We start from the raw sequence: 20,673 nt of genomic DNA, 5'->3' as shown, positions 1-20,673 counted from the left end.
CACACTGGAGTCTTTTAATGGAGACTTCTTTGAAATTTGTATCTGAAACATCAGACAGTTTTGTAACAAATACCCATTCGGTATCTCTTTTATGCCTTGTAATAATGTAGAAGAAAGCACTGGAACCATTACTTTGCAGTTGGAGGAGGGTTTTATGTTCGCAAACGCAATTATTATTTTTCATATACAAGTAGAGTATTCAGTTGACCAGAGATTGTGCCTTTATGATCAAATACAATTTTATGCGTGACATCTTTAGCTGACATCAAAGCATAAATCATACGTAATAAAACTCTGTATAATGAGGTGCAGAAAACTGTGCCGGAAAGGCAAATTATGTCTGTCATTTCAACTGTACATGTACGTGCGTGATGACAAGGAAAGGATGGCTGTTGAAGTTCTTAAGCTTTTTTTTCTCTCTCTCTCTGAGGTTAAACTTTGCAACAAATGAAGCAGAATATTGATTCTAAAGCCTTAGTTGATATGAACTTTTTTCTGAAAATGTTTCGCCTTTCATCTGACTCTGGTAAATACCAAAACCTTTGCACTGTGGAAGTTTCACTTTTCTTGAGTACTTTAAGGCCGATCATCGCTACTGATTCCCTTTCACATGAGCTCGTGTGATGGGTGGGTAGGTGAGTCTGATGTTACGTTAGCAATATTTCAGCAAACTAGCAGGTTAGAGTACCAGAAATGGGCTTCACACATTGTACCCATGAGTGGAATCAAACCCGAGAGAACGCTTTAACCACAAACGCAGTCCACTGTCTCACCTGATGTGATCATACATAGACATTTATTGTAACTCGAGATAATTCTAATTGTTCAAAAACTATTAAAACCGAATATAATCGTAACCGATATGTATATGCTCATCGCTCTAACGAGTGCAGGCCTGCTAAACAACAATGTCCTTTTTGCGGTTATCGAGGTATACAGAACTTGGTATTCAGTCATAAGACGAAATATTACGATCATTCACTTTGGGCAAGAAATAGCTCAGAAACGTTGTTTATACTTTAGAGAAGAAATTTAAATCCATAATATTTTGTCTTATAAATGTCCCTTTTTATCTCAATGTTGATGCTGTTGATCACAGGTTTTTCTAGTCCAGACTCGATTATGTGCAGACTGAAGACGTATTTGTAAATGGAATATTCCTGAGTGCGGCGTAAAACTAAACTCACTAACTCATTGCACCCCAGTTCCGCGGGATATTGAGGGTTAAGTAACTTTTTAAACTTTTTTTACTCCGACAGTGGAGTTGAGCGTATCTCATGCTTCATATAATGTGATTTATAACTGAATTTAATATTGATTATTGATGTTGATTTTTATGTATTTTGTAAGTACCGACCTTTGAACTGTGGTGCTTCGAAATCACTTTCCACTGCCGGGAACTGTGTCATTATCACTCGTCTATGCAGTCAGTTCATTGCATTTGCTCAGACGATACATGACGAGGACGTCCCACGATAAAACATTTTATGGATTTGTGTCTGACTTATACGTTTGATGTCAACCACTACAAAGGCTGTAATCTTTCTTGAACATGAACGTCAATGGGGAAAACGACATAGCACTTATTTTATTGTGCGTTCGTGTTTGCAAGATGGAGAATGGCTTGCCCTTTATGTCCACCGACTGACACAGCTATTCCAAACGAGGAAGTGCTGTTGTAATAATTGGATACATGGCAGTAATAATACATTGTAATTGTATTTTATCAATTTAGTACGTGACTTAGACACATCCATTAACGATAATGATATCATCTCTTGTCTCATCAACGTAACCTGCACTATAATGCATGGTGTTTCTTAAGTATGTATGTATGTATGTGCGTGCGTGCGTGCATAATGCATGGTGTTTGGTGTTTCTCAAGTCTGTGTGTGCGTGCATGCATGCATACATGCATGTATGTATGTATGTATGTATGTATGTATGTATGTATGTATGTATGTATGTATGTATGTGTATGTGTAGGTGTGTGTCTCTCTCTCTCCATCTTCCATCTCTCTCTTTCTCTCTCTTTCTCTCTCTCTCTCTCTTTCTCTCTCTCTGTCTCTCTCTCTGATCTGGGTATATAAGCAAAATGCAGAAACTACAGCATGACGTCAAGCTACTGTGCCGCAACAGCGTGTCACGCTGAAGGCTTGGTTCGATTTCCCACACGGGCACATGGTGTCCTCCGCCGTGATATTGCTAGGCGCGGCGCTTAGACCACACTCCTCACTCACAACAGACATCATGTATGTATGTATGTATGTATGTATGTATGTATGTATGTATGTATGTATGTATGTATGTATGTATGTATGTATGTATGTATGTATGTATGTATGTATGTATGTATGTATGTATGTATGTGTATGTGTATGTTATCCCCCACCAGCCACAAATGACGAGGAAATTCCTTTGTTACATAACGTTCTGTTCCTGACAAGATTGTATGCACCAGACTTTTCTTCTTAGGACTTTTTGGTGAACAATGTTTTCTCCTACATATGAATGTGCATCTCTTTCTCATGGATTCTGTTTCGCCATATATGCATGTATACTGTTTCTCCTACACGATGTATAGTGTTTCTCCTACACCATGTATACTGTTTCTCCTACACGATGCATAGTGTTTCTCCTACACCATGTATATTGTTTCTCCTACACATGCATGTACTCTCATTTCTGCCATACATGCATGTAAACTGTTTCCGCGAAACATGCATGTGCTCTAATTTCTCCCATATATGCATGTGCACCGTTTCTCCCTACACATGCATGCCTACACATGCATTTGGGCAGTATGGTGGTCCACTGGTTAAAGCGTTCGCTCGTCACGCCGATGGTACAGGTTCGATTTCCCAAATGGGTACACTGTGTGAAGCCGATATCTGTGATATTGCTGGAATATTGGTAAAATCGGCGTAAAACCCAACTCGCTCACTCACTACCACATATGCACCTAAATACGCGATGTTTGTTTGAAATTCTCTATGATTACATAACTTTTCACTTTAACCAATCCCCTTTTGAAAGTTTTATTTCATCGTAAATAGACTTGTCAATACATGGTGATATGAAACGTCAATGCAAAAGTGTATCCAGTTAGGCTACCCTCAGATATATATTCGATTTGGTGTAAAGGTGAGTAATCACGCTATTTGATGGCAAGATTAAGCCTATACTTATATGTGGGGCTGAGCTTTGAGGATGGGAAAAACGTAAACCAGGCCAGTTGAAATGGTTCATTCAAGCTTTGGTAAATACTATTACAGATTGGCTCTAAGGCATCAGGTAAAGCCGCGCTGGCAGAATGTGGTCGTTATCCAATTGAAATTTATGCCTATATTAGCCTTCTGCCGTCTATATTAGCCTTTTGTATCGTTATCTTACGCCAACCTCCATACAGATACACAAGGAAATGTTATGAAATGGTGAAAAGAAGGTGAGAATCTTATTATTTAGACATGGTTTTGGCTATGTGTGGATAGCACAAAATGTTAGTAATGTGAAATGTTTTCTTGATAATTTTAAATAGCGCTCCAAAGAAATCTATTGGCATCAACACGTGGTCCTTTCCGAATCTTTGACATTCTATGCAAGAATAAAAAGCGATTATTCTCATGAAAATTATCTAAAAGCTATTCGCTCAAAAGATTCACGGAGATGTTTGACAAAATGCGTTGTAATGTACATGATTTTAATTGTTATCCGGATAGAATCTCCAAAAGGTACGAAACTGCATTTTGTACTTCCTGTGTGACTGAACTAGAAGAATAATTCCATATCACATTAGTGTGTCCTCTATACAATAAATATCGTGCTAGATATTTACCTGAATATTGTCGTACACACCATCGAGTCCAAATGTTTCTTGAATTCATGAAAACAAGTGATAACAATAGACTTTGAATTTAAGACAATGTATCTTTTTAAAAAAAGTGTTTGTACTCCGATCGAAACAAACAATAGCTGTGGATATATAAAATTATATAATAGCTTGTAATAATTTGTTTACTTGTATATTTGTATATTTGTACACAGTTTTATATGTAGGTTTTTACCTCACCGTTTACTCATGTTCTACTGTTGGCCTTCTATAAGTAATAAAGAATCGAGTAAGTAATCTGTGAAAGTGATATGAATGCAAGACTAAAAGGTTTCCTACATACACGCTCTTAATATAGTCGAAATCGTACAAGACACTTCTCATGACTATCCGAAGGGTCTTGTTATTATTGTTTGATAAAATGAATGTCGAAACTAGACTTTCAAGAGCAACGTCTATTTTTATACTTCGTAGTATGTTTTAACGTCATTCACCGGAATTTAAATTTTATTCTCGGCATTCACTCTATAAATCTACCCATAAGCAACTCCAGCCATGAAACCAGAATGTCCATACTGTTGGCGTACTGTTTATGAGGTTGTAGTATTTATATATATATATATATATATATATATATATATGTGTGTGTGTGTGTGTGTGTGTGTGTGTGTGTGTGTGTGTGTGTGTGTGTGTGTCTTTTGTACATATACCAGAGGTTTAAATTGACGTGCACAAGTCTAACAAAATTAATGTTGTAAATGATAATTTCTGAAATAATAAACTGTTCGCAATCTAGGACAGAATTACCACTCACCCATGGGGGTCACCGTTCAGTACAGCCTCAGTAAAGTGTAGGCTTCTTTAACCACTTCTTCTAACCGGCGGTGATTTTGATGGAATATCACTAAAAGTGATCTAAACTATTCTATTCTGATTCAAAAAGGTGAGCAGGTGTTTCGCCAGAGCAACTGAGCATAATTCCGCCATAAATGATATCGGCCATTACAAGGGCAGTCACAGCTCAAGCACATGTATTGTTTTGTGAAGGCTGCGGGGAACCGTGTATGCCAGGTAACACGTTTCTTTTTATGAACCACCAGTTGAAAGTACCACCTGGTGTTACAAAGTCGATCTGAGATAGAACATAGAGTTTATTAACGTAACAGACTGCTGAACCAATTCATAATTTGACGTAAAAGTATACGAAATCCACATTATTCATAATTTCAAATTTTAATAAGTCCCTAACTAATTTTGTCCATTATATATGGATATCAGCCTCTCCAATATTGAATTGTAATTGCGTGTCGCCAATTAGATATTAGTTGGTGTACTCTCTATGGTTCATTTAACAAGATTCAGTGCAGTCGAAATTCGACTTAACGAGAATCAACTTCAAATGTACATGTATTTACGGCAATAAACAAACAAAAGCACATTTGCAGGACGCAAGACATCATTTAAACATCATGAAAATATATCATTGTAACACGGCATTTTGTTACAAATGTTTAGATGTTTATAGGTTATACCGCTTTCATGTATCTGGCAGGGCTGAATAATTCAACACTAGAAGAAACATAGCATGTTTATATTTCATGCAGCACCATTAAGGAAATAGATATATCTGTAAGAAGATCAGTATTCAGGAATCCCTGTTAATATTTATGTGCTATACTGGAACTATTGTTCCTCATGATGGGGAGCCACCCTGAAACGATGGTGTTGATCTGTCCAGGTAAAATACAATCCCAGTATCCAGGTGATTACCATTAGCAGCGACAAAATGGATCGGGCTATATAGCAGGGTTGAGGATGACGATGACGACAATGATTATGATGATGATTGTGATGATTTGGTGGTGGTGAACAGGGATTTTGATGATAGTGATGTTGATGTTAGTGATGATGATGATGAACAGGGATGGTGATTATGATGGCGATTCATGAATAAGACAACACGCATTCAACCAGGTCTCCCAAGGTGGGCACCCGTCATCATTATTGACCCTATTGACACAGCAGACAATGCTCGGCATACCAGGTAAGAGGGTTATTTTGATTACATGGAATAATTTTGAGACCACAAGATCATCTGTATGGTTAAACCTTCAACAAAACGCGTGTTCGCCTGACTGAGACGGATCTTGAGAGCGGCGCACTGTGAACCAGTGTGTGCAGCGTGATACAGAAAAAAACACCCAAGCAAATTTCTTTACAAGAAACAATCGTCTGACAGGCCTTCCTTGACATCAGATAGCAACACAAGTGTGTCTCTTCGAAACAAGAATGTGACACCCTCCATTGCTTTCATGTCGACAGCCGTAGTCTGTAATTCTGTATACATCACTCAGCTCGAGTCATTTAATTCGTGCAGTCTTCCTAAGTCACCATCATGTGTTTTCATTCTTGTCTTGTAAGAGACACAATGTTCCAACGACAAAGACAACAACGCCTTCTCACACCATAACCCTGGTCCTGACAGTGCAATACTTGAATGGGCTGTGTCCAGCAAAACGTCGTCTTTCCACGAAATGCGTTGGTGTTTTGTCCTCGCGACTAGCTGAACGCCGATTGATTGTGTCTGGCTAATATACGCTACATGTGTTGTATACGGAGTGTGCCCACATGGGTAGTAAGGCTATAACAATCAGAACAGAACAGCCGGCAGGGCCAGATTGTTAAGTGAGTCTTGTTGAATTGAACCTTCTCTTGCTGCTCAAGGACAAAGCAACAGTATTATATGTTAAGTGTCTACCATCCACGATAATGTGGGTCAGTGGAATACTCCTTGTCTGACCCCACCCGGACAGTGACTTCAAGTATAAAGGTATGTTGCTTAAATACTCAGACGCAGCACTTTTTCCTGTTGCAGAACTTATATGTATATATGACATTCATTTACTGTATTACTGCATCACACTCGCTGTACATGTGAGATATGTTATCTACATTTATATGGTTCAGTTTAAAGGACCTTTCCACAATATAGCCAATGACAGAACAACAAAGTAAATACATATACTCGCATAAACATTTTGGTTAAATACGTTACCATTCTGAACTCCTATTGCAATGTGTCTTATGTGTTATATATATCCTACATGTTCTAAGAGGTTTCATCAGCTGACAATCATGCTGATGCATAATTGACGTATGTTTTCATGACAGCACTCTGCAACACTATGGCATTCGCGAATGGTGTTGTAAGATCAATTTGAACAGGTTATGGTGTCTGGAGGTTTAACTCGATGTGTTAAAACAATTCTAACGATCACAGATTAATATTTAATTTGAAACCGTGAGTGGTTGTGGAGTCATTAAGTGTACAAAGTCTTGTACCTCCCCGCTTTTAAGGTTCTCACAAAACGCAATGACTCCTTTGGGATTGCTAGCATATGATTGTCTACCTGATCTGTCATTATCAATATTGATTACTAAATTGTACGTAGTAACATAATTAAATATTCTAAGATGAAGACGTTTCGATTAGTTATATGCAAAAAAAACTGTTTCAGTTGTATTGAAAGTATTGTGGGGGATTGGGAGGTTGTTTATTAACATATCAAATGACTTTATTTATATATTTGGTATCAGTATTTCAAAATGGTCTAAACAATATCTCCTTTATATAAAATAGTGTGTAAAATAAAGTAACATAGTTTTTTTTATATAAGTGGTCGGGATGCAAATTAAATCCTGTTATACACATTTGTGATATTCTGACCGCAGAAGAGATTAGCAGGACATCATTCAATGGGGATCTGGTGGTCAGACCCTCGAAATGAATTTGATTTTCTGCCGTACCCCGAAGGCATTGCACGTCCATTGTTCTGTCAATTAGGCTCATACTCGATCGTTTACATGTAGTGGTGATATAACTGACCCTCATTGCATAAAAGATAATAAACGCCTAGTAAATTTAAATCAATTATAATATTCCAATTACAATTTACAACTATCAACAGGATATACATGTATTTTGAGATTTAAGCTGCGCTCGGCAATATTCCAGCTATATTGCGTAAACAGTCGAATCTGGATGAGACAATTCAGTGATCAACAGCATGAGCATCAATCTACGCTATTGAACTGAGATACGATGACGTGTCAAACACGAGGTTTACCTTACAAGCATGGGTTACTGAAGACCAGTTCTAACCCGCGTCTTCATGGGTTAGCATGACTTGGAAACAGTGTCAGTAGGTCTGTTCTGAAAAGCTCTGATGTTGATCCCCTTAGTTTTTATTTTCCGGTAGTGTTGGAGGATACAGTTGTAGTGACAGGCATTTTGCACTCGTTAGCTTGACATGCTACATGTCTTGAATGCAAATATTCTGTGTGACAAAACCAATTACTTTTATAAACGTTCAAAATTAAGTGACCCTGATGAAATGCATCAACAGAGTTAGATACGCGTCAAGGTAGACATCTCCAGTCTTGCGAGTCCAGTACAGTTCGCTTTAACAACAGGACGCTGAAGTCACCTTGATGCATCTGGAGCGTGACATCAAAGGGCTTAACTGATGTCCTCTATCTGTGTTTCAAGCTCGAGAAAATGGTCACCTCTCGTTACTGTTCGGATTATTAAAGAAAATCACTCACATTCACATTGTCATGACCTTTTTATTAAACCATCTTCAGCAACAAAATCATATCATATGTTTTATTCCGTATAAAAATCTCAGACAGGGTGTTCTAAGCAACTCCAGCCATGAAACCAGAATGTCTACACAGTTGGCGTACTGTTTATGAGGTTGTAGTATATGTATGTATGTATGTATGTATGTATGTATGTATGTATGTATGTATGTATGTATGTATGTATGTATGTATGTATGTATGTATGTATGTATGTATGTATGTATGTATGTATGTATGTATGTATGTATGTATGTATGTATGTATGTATGTATGTATGTATGTATGTATGTATTCAAAGATGCTTTTCATCTGATGAGGGGAAACCTGTGGACGACTTACACGTGTAAGGTAAGCTGAGCTGTGATATTGATGTAACTCTGTGGGGAGCTTACTATACAGGCAAGGCGAGTCACTCCATAGCTAACGGATCCTGAAAGGTTATATAAAGTAACCCAATAATTGACTTAACAGATCAATAAGTCAAATAACACCTGACTGATATGAAAGTCTTTGACTTGCCTCTGTCTGTGAGTGTGTGTGTGTGTGTGTGTGTGTGTGTGTGTGTGTGTGTGTGTGTTTGTGAGTGTGTTTAAGACGTGCTGATAAATGTTATCCGCTGTAGATGGGAAGCATTCGATTTGTATTGATTTTATGCATTTTTAAATGTCAATATGTTCTATAGCTCCCTCTGCAGTATACGTTATACGTTCGTGGAAAACAAATAAACGAGGTGTTTCACCATGAAGTGAAGCGAAAAAGTCAGATAAGGAATTGATGGTATAGGCTTGGCTTTCTCTTACACCAAACCTCAAGAACACTTATCTCATCTATCTTATTCTACTTTGTTCTGCATCAACAAATGGTTTGTTGTAGACATGGATTAGAAAATTAACCAGGACAGTGGCATGTAATTGATGAAAACACAGCATTTTGCGTTTACGTGAAGCCTCACTCATATGTAGACCTACATGGTACGTAACTTACTATGATAAATTAGGCGTGGCGAGGTGAAATCTCATAATCATAAACGCTCGTTTGTCGGACTACTTGTCCGTATCTTTATGACAGATTTATACAGAGATAGCATACAGACTGTACTGACTCCGACCCCGACAGCCTTTGTTGACTATTTGTATGGACGTGTAATGTGGATCTTAACGTCGAGCAAGTCCATTGAGATATAATGCCTCAGTTTAACAAAGAACGGCGAACACGCAGATTGTACTGACTCCGGGCCGTGTAGCCCTTGTGGAAGTATTGGACTGTCAGACACCACCCTCTACGCCAATAACTCGGACTCTGCGATATCTAATTGTACAAGATCAGTTGAACAAACCCCCTGGGACACGTATACAACACGGGGTGATGAACCCCTACGATTTTATCACATCTCAGAAGCAAACACGTTCAAATCCTCAGAAATTTCTACGAACGTTTTTTTTCTATTTTGTTCTTGTTGCCGGACCAGTGAAGGTACCGGGGTAGAATAGGCCTTTAGCAACCCATGCTTGCCATAAAAGGTGACTATGCTTGTCGTAAGAGGCGACAACGGGATCGGATGGTCAGGCTCGCTCACTTGGTTGGCACATGTCGTCGGTTTCCAATTGCGCAGATTGATGCTCATACCGTTGATCACTGGATTGTCTGGTCCAGACTCGATCATTTACAGACCGCCACCATATAACTGGAATATTGCTGAGTGCGGCGTAAAACTAAACTCACTCACTCTTATTGCCGGGGTGAGTGAGGCATAGTTGTTGTCTAGTGTGTTGGTTTTTGCAACAAATACCATATTCATTCTACGACTGTCACGTAAAGATCCGTGTTACAAGTGATCTTCAGCAGCATATACCTGTGCGGCGTAAAACGTAACTCACTCACTACTACTACTACTACTTGGTTGACATATGTCATCGTACCACAATGGCACAGACCGAAGCCCGTGCTGTTGATCACTGGATTGCCTGGTCCAGATTCGATTTTTTACAGAGCGCCGTCATAGCTGGAATATTGCTTAGTACAACGTTAAAAAAACAAACAAACCGTTACTTCCATGCTGGATCAAGAAACTTCACCCACACTACCGTCAGTGTGTTTCTGCTTCTTTGACGCAATCTAGTTTTAATTTGTTAAAATTAAGTTGTTCAATACGCAGACTGTACACTCAAGTTAATATTAAGCATCTGTCTGAAGTCATCGCTACTTGGTTTTATGTAATTCTACCATGCGCTCCCCTGTCACATTTTCTTACAGCAATCATTTGAGTTACTTCATACGGCACTGAAATATGGACGGGACTGGGTCAGACGTTGTAGTGACGTTACGTCTACGTATACCGAGCGTCACACCACAATTAATGTGGTTCTCGTTATCAATACCTCGCCTCGGGCTTCATTCTTCGGGCTGACTGGGCAGAGAGCGCCCAAAATAGTGAAGGATTAAACTTGCAATGTTCGAGAGCGCAATCACATCTTATCTCTTGTTTCTAATGTGGCAATCCCCCATCCGGATGTCAATCGAAATTGTTCCATTTGTCCACCGATGCCTGATTGTCATCAGATTCAATCGTTCAGCGTCAATGCAGCATAAATACGCCATTACGTGTATCTTTAGAAGAGAATGAGTATAGTTTTCCGCCGTTTTTAGCAATATTCCTGCAATATCGCGACGGGAACACCAGAAATGGGCTTCACGCATTGTACCTATGAAGGGAATTGAACCTGGGTCTTCAGCGTGACGAGCGAACGCTTTTACCACTTTGATAACACAAAGTTTGAAGTGCAACGAATTAATGATAACGAAAGTGTAATACTTGATCCTTCATTGATACATTGTGTTGTGTAGTTAGTGAATAGTTTGCTCTGACATTTGGCAAAATAACGTCTGTGAATGTCGAATTTTAAAGTGTGTTTGAAAATTAACATGTTCAGATATATTCATATCCTTGAATGTTAAAGGTTTGTTGCAATGAGTTTAAACAAATATTCATAACTCTAAATTAGCCTGTTGTACCGGCGTAAGAAACTGGTTGATGATAACAGGAGGTTCGGGTGAGGAAATGCGGTTTGTGCTCATTGCCGATCAAGTGATCTATGCTGTCTAGAACGTGTTTGCTGCCTTGACCAAGATCCTCTGGGTTGTACTCTGAGCAAGACACATTTACTCTCGGAAATGAACTTTAAAAAGTTATAGTTCCTGTAACTAAATATGGTGTAAAGGATTCTCCAGACTTTCTTTATTTGCATGGGGCGGGGGTGTAGCCTAATAGTTCGCTCGTGATAGGTTCGAAATCCTTCGGGATAATAAAGTATTATCTTATCTTATTCCCCACATGGGTACAGTGTGTGAAGCCCATTTCTGGTATCTCTCGGCGCAGTATCACTGTAATATTGTTAAAAGCGGCATAAAACCAAACTCACTCTTCATTTTCATACTTGCACAGGCATAAATTGGGTATATTTATTTCAGGGTCTATATGGCCCACTAACTCTGAGCCTGACCTGTTATCTACGGGGACTTGATCAAAGAACCGTTACTTCTATCCTATTTTGACAATGATTTTCTTTCAGAGTGTCCTGGTAATGAATGCCGAGATATACGCGCCTGCTCGATCTGATGAATTAGTCTGGTAGAAATTAGTCTGCCAATCGGTATCAAGCACATTTTGTCGTCTGTACACCTATCTGTTTCCTACTCGATCTTGTGATCTTGTTGATGGAAGGTTGTCCAGTGTCCCATATTGGTTGCAATCCTGAAATCGCGCACGCTACTAGACTACTTGAAAGAAAGAAAGCAAATAACAAAAAGAATTACCATAATCCTTAAGATTCCGCCTTGTAAAAGATTACTTCACGATAGCAGTCCATTATCTAGCCCCATAATGTTTTGGTGATTTGGTTACTACAACTTACTATCACGACCATACAATTTCACTACGCTTTAGGCGTAGTGTTATTTTCAAAGGCACACTAGGTATGTTAAAGTAAAATCTTTAAGGTTATTCAATTCGTGGCCATTTTAAATATTGTATAGAGCTTCATACATTCGCGTTCGTATTACACCTTCACTTCACCCTCGGTACATTTTCAGCCGTAAAAAGACGTTGACAAAGGTCTTTCGTGAAGCGAAATCTCTAGGCATGTGCTTGCTCTTCTGAAGACTGTGTTCAGTCGACCGTTCAGACAGGTTTGAACATGCTGCTGCGGTACGTAATGGTGAGTGGATCTTGCAAGATTTCATCTTAGGCTATAACAAGAAATGTTTTTCGGGAATTTTCTCAAACGTGGGAGGCAGGTAGGACTCTCTATATTTGTATTCAAAACAAACTGATGTTGAATCGACATGTTATGTGCTTTTGACATCAATAATACAACAAACACAACCGCGTACGTACTTAGCACCACTTTATAATGCAATGTCAGGCATTGATAACATAGTCTAATGTAATACACTGACATTTGTCAAGTATTGATAACAGTCTTATGTAATACAATGTCATTTGTCAGTCATTGATATCATAGTCTAATGTAATACACTGACATTTGTCAAGTATTGATAACAGTCTTATGTAATACAATGTCATTTGTCAGTCATTGATAACATATTCTAGTATAATACACTGACATTTGTCAAGTATTGATAACAGTCTTATGTAATACAATGTCATTTGTCAGTCATTGATAACACAGTCTAGTGTAATACACTGACATTTGTCAAGTATTGATAACAGTCTTATGTAATACAATGTCATTTGTCGGTCATTGATAAAATAGTCTAGTGCAATACACTGACATTTGTCAAGTATTGATAACAGTCTTATGTAATACAATGTCATTTGTCAGGCATTGATAACATAGTCTAGTGTAATACACTGACATTTGTCAAGTATTGATAACAGTCTGATGTAATACAATTTGTCATTTTAACAGAGTATATTGTCAGACAATGTCAGTTCCTAAGTACTGATAACAGTCTATTGTCATACAATGTCAGTTCCTAAGTACTGATAACAAAGTCTGATGTAATACAACGTCATTTGTCAAATATTGAAGACAGAGTTTGATTTAATACAATGTCAGTTATCAAGTATTGATAACAGTCTTATGTAATACAGTGTCAGTTGTCAAACATTTAAGTGATGGCTGCAGTTGATGTGAGTAATACTGAAAGCGTGTACTGTACTCGCAATAATTACTCGCAGGATTTAGGAGAATAACTAGAAGCTGATGTACGAGAAACATTCATTTACTATTTCTGGTTTACTGTTACCCGTCCTTTCGCACCTGACAGCATCTTTGACTACATGTATATATTTCCAGTAGCCATATAGAGCATGTAAATACATGGACAACCGTTTTCATGAATGTGGCTCAGTGTAGATACAATTCATTCAATGAGTAACAAGTGGGTGGCCATGCCTATGCCTGGAAGTATCGTTATTTCTACCTGTACCTTTCGTCTATTTTATCACAGTGATAATACTTCGGGGTGGTTAAACCGGCGTTGACATGCATCGTTTACGGTTGAATAATTCCCTTGCCAATCCCTTAGAATTATATCTTTTGAAGTATAGCTGTATGAAGAATCGGTGCTGGCTGTAAATCGGTGTTATGTGATGAAGATTTGATGGCCTTCACCCTTGTAAATAGCCTCATGTGTATATGTGTATGTAGGTAACTAACGGGACTTTCATGTTTTATCCGGTACTTGTTTCAAGTTATGATATATCAGAAGAAGGGTTAACTTGTCCACTGTTAAGGATACACATTTCGCTTCCCTTCAATAATGACCCATAAAGTACAATTAACAAATAAAACAAGGATTTCAACAGAAAAAGTATTTCTGTGCGTTTTACACTTTAACGTCTAAAGTGGATATTCACAAGGTTGTCTTGTCTTGTCTTGTACTTGACTGATAGCGAAAGTCTGCACATAATTTCCACAAACTAATAACATTACGTCAAATAGGATGACAGCAGGTTATTAGTCTGTCACACAGTTTCTAAATCACATTATTTTCCCTTCCGCTAATACCCTTCTGCAACGGAAAGCCCAATGAAGCACGTTCTTGAGTGTGTTTCTGTCAAACTTATTATGACATTATATACTCTTCAAAAAAACAGAAACGTGTTTTGGAGTTTTCTTACTGAGTGCATACAACTGATTCAAACATGACATTGCTCAATTACAGTAAAATCATCACATGACAAAATATGATTATCCAGAAAATGTTTGGTAAAGCTACCAAAGCCACTCCGTCAGAATAAAATGTGACCATTTGGTGTGATCACCATGAGCATCGATAACAGCTCAGCAGCGTTGACCCACAGAAGAAAGGAGATGCCGAATGCTGTCTTGAGGAATATTTTGATACTGTTGCTGGAGTGTTGGTGCAGAGCTTGTAGAGTCTATGTGGCGGATTACGCTGGCACAAGCATCGATCAAAGCGTTTGATCGAGAAGGCCAAGGTAACACCTGAACATTATTTTGCTGGAGGAAGTCCTGTCAAAAAAGTGCAAAGAGGTGGCATTGTCACGCTCCAAAGATGAAGGGAACGACGTGACGTTGAACTGGTCTTCAGGCCAAAAGGCTGGCTTCCCACAGCCAAATTGCGCACTGTCTGTCAGAGATTCGGCTCAGTCCAGGGATTTGGATTGTTGTGGATGATGCGTGCGTGGCGTTTGAACGAAGATGTCTCAGCTGGATGTAGCGATTCTGGGCGGAGATTGCAACTCTAGGTCGGCCTAACTTGAGTCTGTTTTCAGCACCCCTAGTATTGTTCTATCGGGTCCATAGGTTTGAGATGGTCGTCTGGACACGTTGGAAGTGCCTTGTCACCTCATGCTGCGATGCCAATCTTTGCAAACTGCCAATTTCGTAATGTCGTTGAGCTTATGTCAGTCTTCCCATTCTCTTGTCGTCTAGAGTGGCTTAAAGGCTTCTGCTGATCAGGGTGATACACACTGTCATGCATGTCAAGTAGGGTGCAATATAGCGATTATCCACAGACGTCAGTGTAACGTTACGCTTTGGTCAATGTTTCTTTTTTCAAACGTTTCGTCGCTGGCATCCATTCCCCAACATGTTGCAGTGATGACTGGTTTGTGTCAAATATTTTCCTACAGTTCAAGTATTTCCTATGTCAAGTTTGTTTGTAAGAGTATATTTTAAAGACTAATTGGTGGGGTTTTCATGATCATGAGAAATGTATGAGAATACCACGACGGGGAACACGGCACACTGGCTTCACATAACATTAATGTAATGACCTAAGTCACTACACTGTGATTAACTGTGAGATAAGCAGTCCTGTTCATATACCCGATATTATTTCCTGGATTATATGGTTGAAAAGGCAAAGTTTGCAGAGCACCAGACAGAAACAGCATTGCTTGTACAAGGGTTAGAAAGCACTGGACGAAAACATTACTGTTTGTACAAAGTATAAACCCTGATGATAATGTCACACTCAGTTTGAAGGTACTACGCGGGAAGTGTTATCGATTTGGGGGATGGGTTCAAAGGATGGGTTATTGCTTATGGTATTGATGATATGACTTCAATAAAGGCATTCCCAGGATGCCAAGAATACATCATTCTAAAGTCATGATTGTCAGTCCGGTAATGTGCAGACTCTTCATTTTCTGGTGCTTTTTGTATGCTTCAGGTTTTGTCAAGGAACTCCACAGGCGACTAATGTGTTGCAGGTCACTCCTATCTCTTGTTAGTCTTTCAAATGCTTTTAAGGTTTGCTATGACTTGTGCTAACTGTCATACTCCACTGTTTCAACGTAAGACAATCACCTAAACTGTGTCTGTAATGTAACATTGTTCTTAATAATGTCGCCATCTTTATTACATTTTACTTTCAATCCTACTTATTAAATAAGTAATGTGTTATGGGGTTTTTTGCGAAACAATGCATCAAAATTCATCTTCAACCCTCGAAGTTCAAACATCTTTTGATAGATATTATACCAATAACTATGCCATGAGTTAACACTGAGGAGAAATCAGTCTGACAAAAGGAATCAGAACGGTGTTATTGGACACACTTGATCAACTGTGCTCATCAAACAGCTGCGCAGTGGCTGTTGTATAATATGTTTGATTCGTGTCCGTCTTTGAAGTTTATTATTGGCCAAATTGATCAAGAAAAAATATGACATGTTAAATCCGGTAAGAGAAAAATATAAATAGATGTCAAACGTTGGAGACTTTCCTCGATGAAACATAATGAAGACAATTGTAAAGAAACATTTCAAAGAAAATATGATGAAGGCATCGTTGACTTATTGCATCCTGCATGTCATTAGACACGTTTACCGATAATCACCGACCATGATTATTGCAGTTTGAGCTTTGAGTCGAGGAAAAATGATAGCGTCAGATAAACTATTGAATTATATAATACATTAGATGCCTGTGATGAAAATAGTCTGATGATATTCTTGGTCATACCATTATGGCTAAAGACGGTAATGATTTACTTTTGGAAAGCCCTAGAGCATTGCAGTTTAATAAGCTACAATTCCCAGTTGCTTCCATCTGCCGACGAAAAATAGGGCAACATCTGAAAATTATAAAATAATCCTCGATTATTGAGAGACCGACAGACTGACAGAGAGACGGGCAGAAGAACGGACTAACAGACGGACGAATGATGGATGGGTTGATGTATGGATGGATGGATAGATGGGTGAGTGAGCGACTTTGGTTAAACGCTTGTAGCAATATTCCAGCAATATCACGTGGTAGACACCAGAAATGGGCTTCTCACATTGTAGCAATGTGGAAAATCGAACCGGGTCTTCGTCATGAAAAGGAGCGTTTTAACCGCCAGGCTACCCCACCGCCACAATGGATAGATAGATGGATGGATAAATGGACTGATGATTGGTTGTGTGCAAACAACACAAAAGCATAAAAATCGAATCAGAAAACACAATTCGTGTAACATATGCCGCTGTTAGCAGCACCTGCCAAACTAGATCGGTGGTTCAGATGGTCAGACTCGCTCATCGATGACATCATGATGTCGAGAAGCAACAAATTTAACACAACGTGCATCACCCCTTAAGTAGACAGAATATATACTCCGCCATTCTTTAAAATACTATTCATTTTGTCGTAGGGATTATTAGATATGCTATATCACAAATATGCATTTGACATATTACCTGAATCAGATTTATGTATTGTGGAAAGATAACAGATACATATACATCAACAGTTTAAAACACTACGGCCACTGTATGTATCTCATCAGTGATAATGCGATACGTGCGATACATGTCTTTCCACACGTAGAAATTCATTTGCAAAGTACATGCTATTATTATTATGCATAATAGTGTCGGTTCTGATACCAGTCTTTACTGTGCCCCGTGAACATCCGGGTACGAAGTGGTCATCTGTAGCCCATGCTAATCGTAAGACGCGACAAGCAGGATCGGGTGGTCAGTCTCGTCCTCTGAGATGGCACATGTCATTGTATCCCATCTGCGTAGATCATGTTGTTGATCACTGGATTGTCTGGTCCAGACTCGATTAGTTACAGAGCGACTCCATATAGCTGGATTAATGTTGAGCGTGGCGTACAAGTAAACACACACTCACACATTCTGCTGCGCCAAGTCTTAGGCAATTTACAACGCTTCGCCGGAACCTGTGGTTAGGGATAGGAAATTTAGGTACTGGTAATAATACGTTCCCCCATTACGTCTGGGTATTGTACACAGCTTGCAGCAGCCTTTGGCATGAAGTGGTAGATATATTAGGTTTGTTTTAATGTACTAGTTTTGTCTACAGTGTAACACAAAGCAACTTCGTATGCCCTGTCAGCGTACCTGATTGTGTCACAGCAAAGCTTCTAAGGCTAGGGAGATTGTCAAATGGCATTGTTTTCGAAATGAAACTTGATAATGCAGAGACATGGGGAGAGTCAAAGGACTTATTATTCATTTTCAGATGTGTTAATCACTTTTGTAAATGATGCTATTTCGTCTGTGCATGCGTGTGTGTGCGTGCGTGCGTGTATGTGTGTATCGTTCCGTGATTACTATAAATGTCAAATCTTTATTTACACATTATATATCCGATTGTCCTTATCAAAAGCTGAATAACATGTAGTTGTCTTTGTTCACAAAGAAAGCATGTAGTTGTCTTTGTACATAAAATAACTACATATTTTAGAAACAAAACAAGCCGCTGACCTGATGCAAAAAGTTCATTGTGTGCGTCTCTCTCTTTGTGTGTGTGTGCGCGCGTGTGTGGTCTGTTTCTGTGTGTGTGTCTGTAAGTGTGTATGTGTGTGTCTGTGTGTTTGCCCAAATATATAGCGACAATCAAGCTCATGATGCGATCATACCCAAGATTTAGTATCCAACAATCACGGCAGCGGATCCTGCTTCACCTACTGCACTCTTCACAAACGGTCATCTCCAGGTGACATGGAACACAAACCAGCTGCGTTCCATAACTCTTTCATGGTCTCATTATGACACGGAGCTTTATATACAAGGTGTAAATATAAACAGAAAGTGTCCATATACGATCACTACATCAGTAGAAAGGGACTACCACCAGCCCACACGAAACTGGAGTACAGCCTTCACTGCACAACTGTGTCAGCTTCAAGCAGAATAGCAACAAAACCTTTTCCACAATAAATTCCCCTTTCATAGTAAAATTTGTCTAACAAACTTTAGGACAACAAATCATAGGTTATCAACAGAAACAGGTCGCTGGCAAAATATTTTGAAAGAAAACCAACCTTATAATCCTTGTGATAAAGCTGTATGTGATGAATGTCATTTACACTTGTTGAACAACGAAAGACCTTTTTATCCAAACATTTCTGTGTGTGAATACCTTAATCTGTAAATTCATTTTTTCCCACGAAACATGACTAGCGAGTACTCATCCTCACTCATATCATCCAAATATTATAAGAATGATATCATGCATACGAGACACCTTCTGTAAGAAAACATTCAACCCGACGGCGGAATGACGATGTTATATCAATGCAAGCAAACTTACTGCTTACAATTTCTGTAGCAACATTCACTGGCAATAAATGGTTGAACCCTGAGTGGGAAGCAGCCATGAATTGGATTAAACGTCATATCACGTCCATAGCTTTAAACCAGTCGCTGCTGACAACCGAGTAGACATGTGTTCGTGTGGTGATTGTTCATGTTTGTAGATATTGCAAATATATGACAAAATGTCGACGTTAAGTGCGTGTTAAAAGCACATTAATTCCCAACAGATATGATATCACAATTACCTGAATACAATAGCAAACATGAAACCCTTTCGATAACCAAACGAATCACTCTATATGGTAACACCTCGTGTTTGAGAAGATCAAAGCCCAACCTGTCCAGTGACACCCGACTCAAAACACATGCAAAGACAGGTCAAGTTTTCCTAACTATTTGCCTGAACAAACATGGGCATATACGATTAAATCGAAAATAGGAAATCATTTTGGTCATTGGGGTGTCAAGACTGGAAATATTCTCCATGAACCATTCTGAAAGGTTTACTACTTCTTTGAAGGATCTCGGATAGCGCTGCATAATACGATCGGAGCGCTAAGGTGGTGAGATGCTAAGGTGCTAAGGTGTGCACCTGAACAGTTGTAGTCGTCACTTTGTGCACCGGCACCCTGATGTAACAACTCTTCAGCAGTAATGTTATGACGACCTTTGAAATTCTCGGGACCCGAAAGATCCTGGCTAGAATTGGCCCTTAGCAGCCTGTGCTTATCGTAAGAAAAACGGGACGCTGAGTGGGTTGACACGTCACAATATCCCAAAGCGTAGACTGGTGCTCATGCCGCTGATCACTGGATTGTGTGGTCCAGAGTCGATTATTTATAGAGCACAGCCATATAACTGGAATATTGCTATGTGGGACGTTGAACAACAAACAAACTAAAATTGAAATCCTCAGAGAAAGAGCATGTTTGATTTCATCTCAGACGTGTCGGAAGGTAGATACCAACTGCAGGAGTCGCTGGAATGTTGTTCAACGTATCTAGAAAGATGCTACTGTTTTGTTACCAATTTTTGTCACTCTGAATCTTTAAGTATATACCTAACTGTGCAACTGGTGAAGCGATTTCACTGATCTCTTTTATTTCTAGCTTTCTGGTACAAAAAATATATAATTTCTTCAGAGATGAGAAAC

The 20,673-nt window shown here is 38.9% G+C and overlaps 1 protein-coding gene across 4 annotated transcripts in view; it reads left to right on the top strand.

The window, feature by feature from the left end:
* Positions 1 to 6,593: 6,593 nt before the first annotated feature.
* The window catches only part of LOC137290956 (uncharacterized), a 109,384-nt gene continuing 95,304 nt past the window's right edge, over positions 6,594 to 20,673 (top strand). For all 4 annotated transcript variants that reach the window (XM_067822183.1, XM_067822182.1, XM_067822180.1 and 1 more), the window contains exon 1: positions 6,594 to 6,659. The gene's annotated coding sequence lies outside the window, so the exon portion shown is untranslated. The remainder of the gene's footprint in view (positions 6,660 to 20,673) is intronic.

Source organism: Haliotis asinina, chromosome 7 (genome assembly GCF_037392515.1).
Source record: "Haliotis asinina isolate JCU_RB_2024 chromosome 7, JCU_Hal_asi_v2, whole genome shotgun sequence".
Taxonomy (NCBI): domain Eukaryota; kingdom Metazoa; phylum Mollusca; class Gastropoda; order Lepetellida; family Haliotidae; genus Haliotis; species Haliotis asinina.
This window is presented reverse-complemented; position numbering and strand designations above follow the sequence as displayed.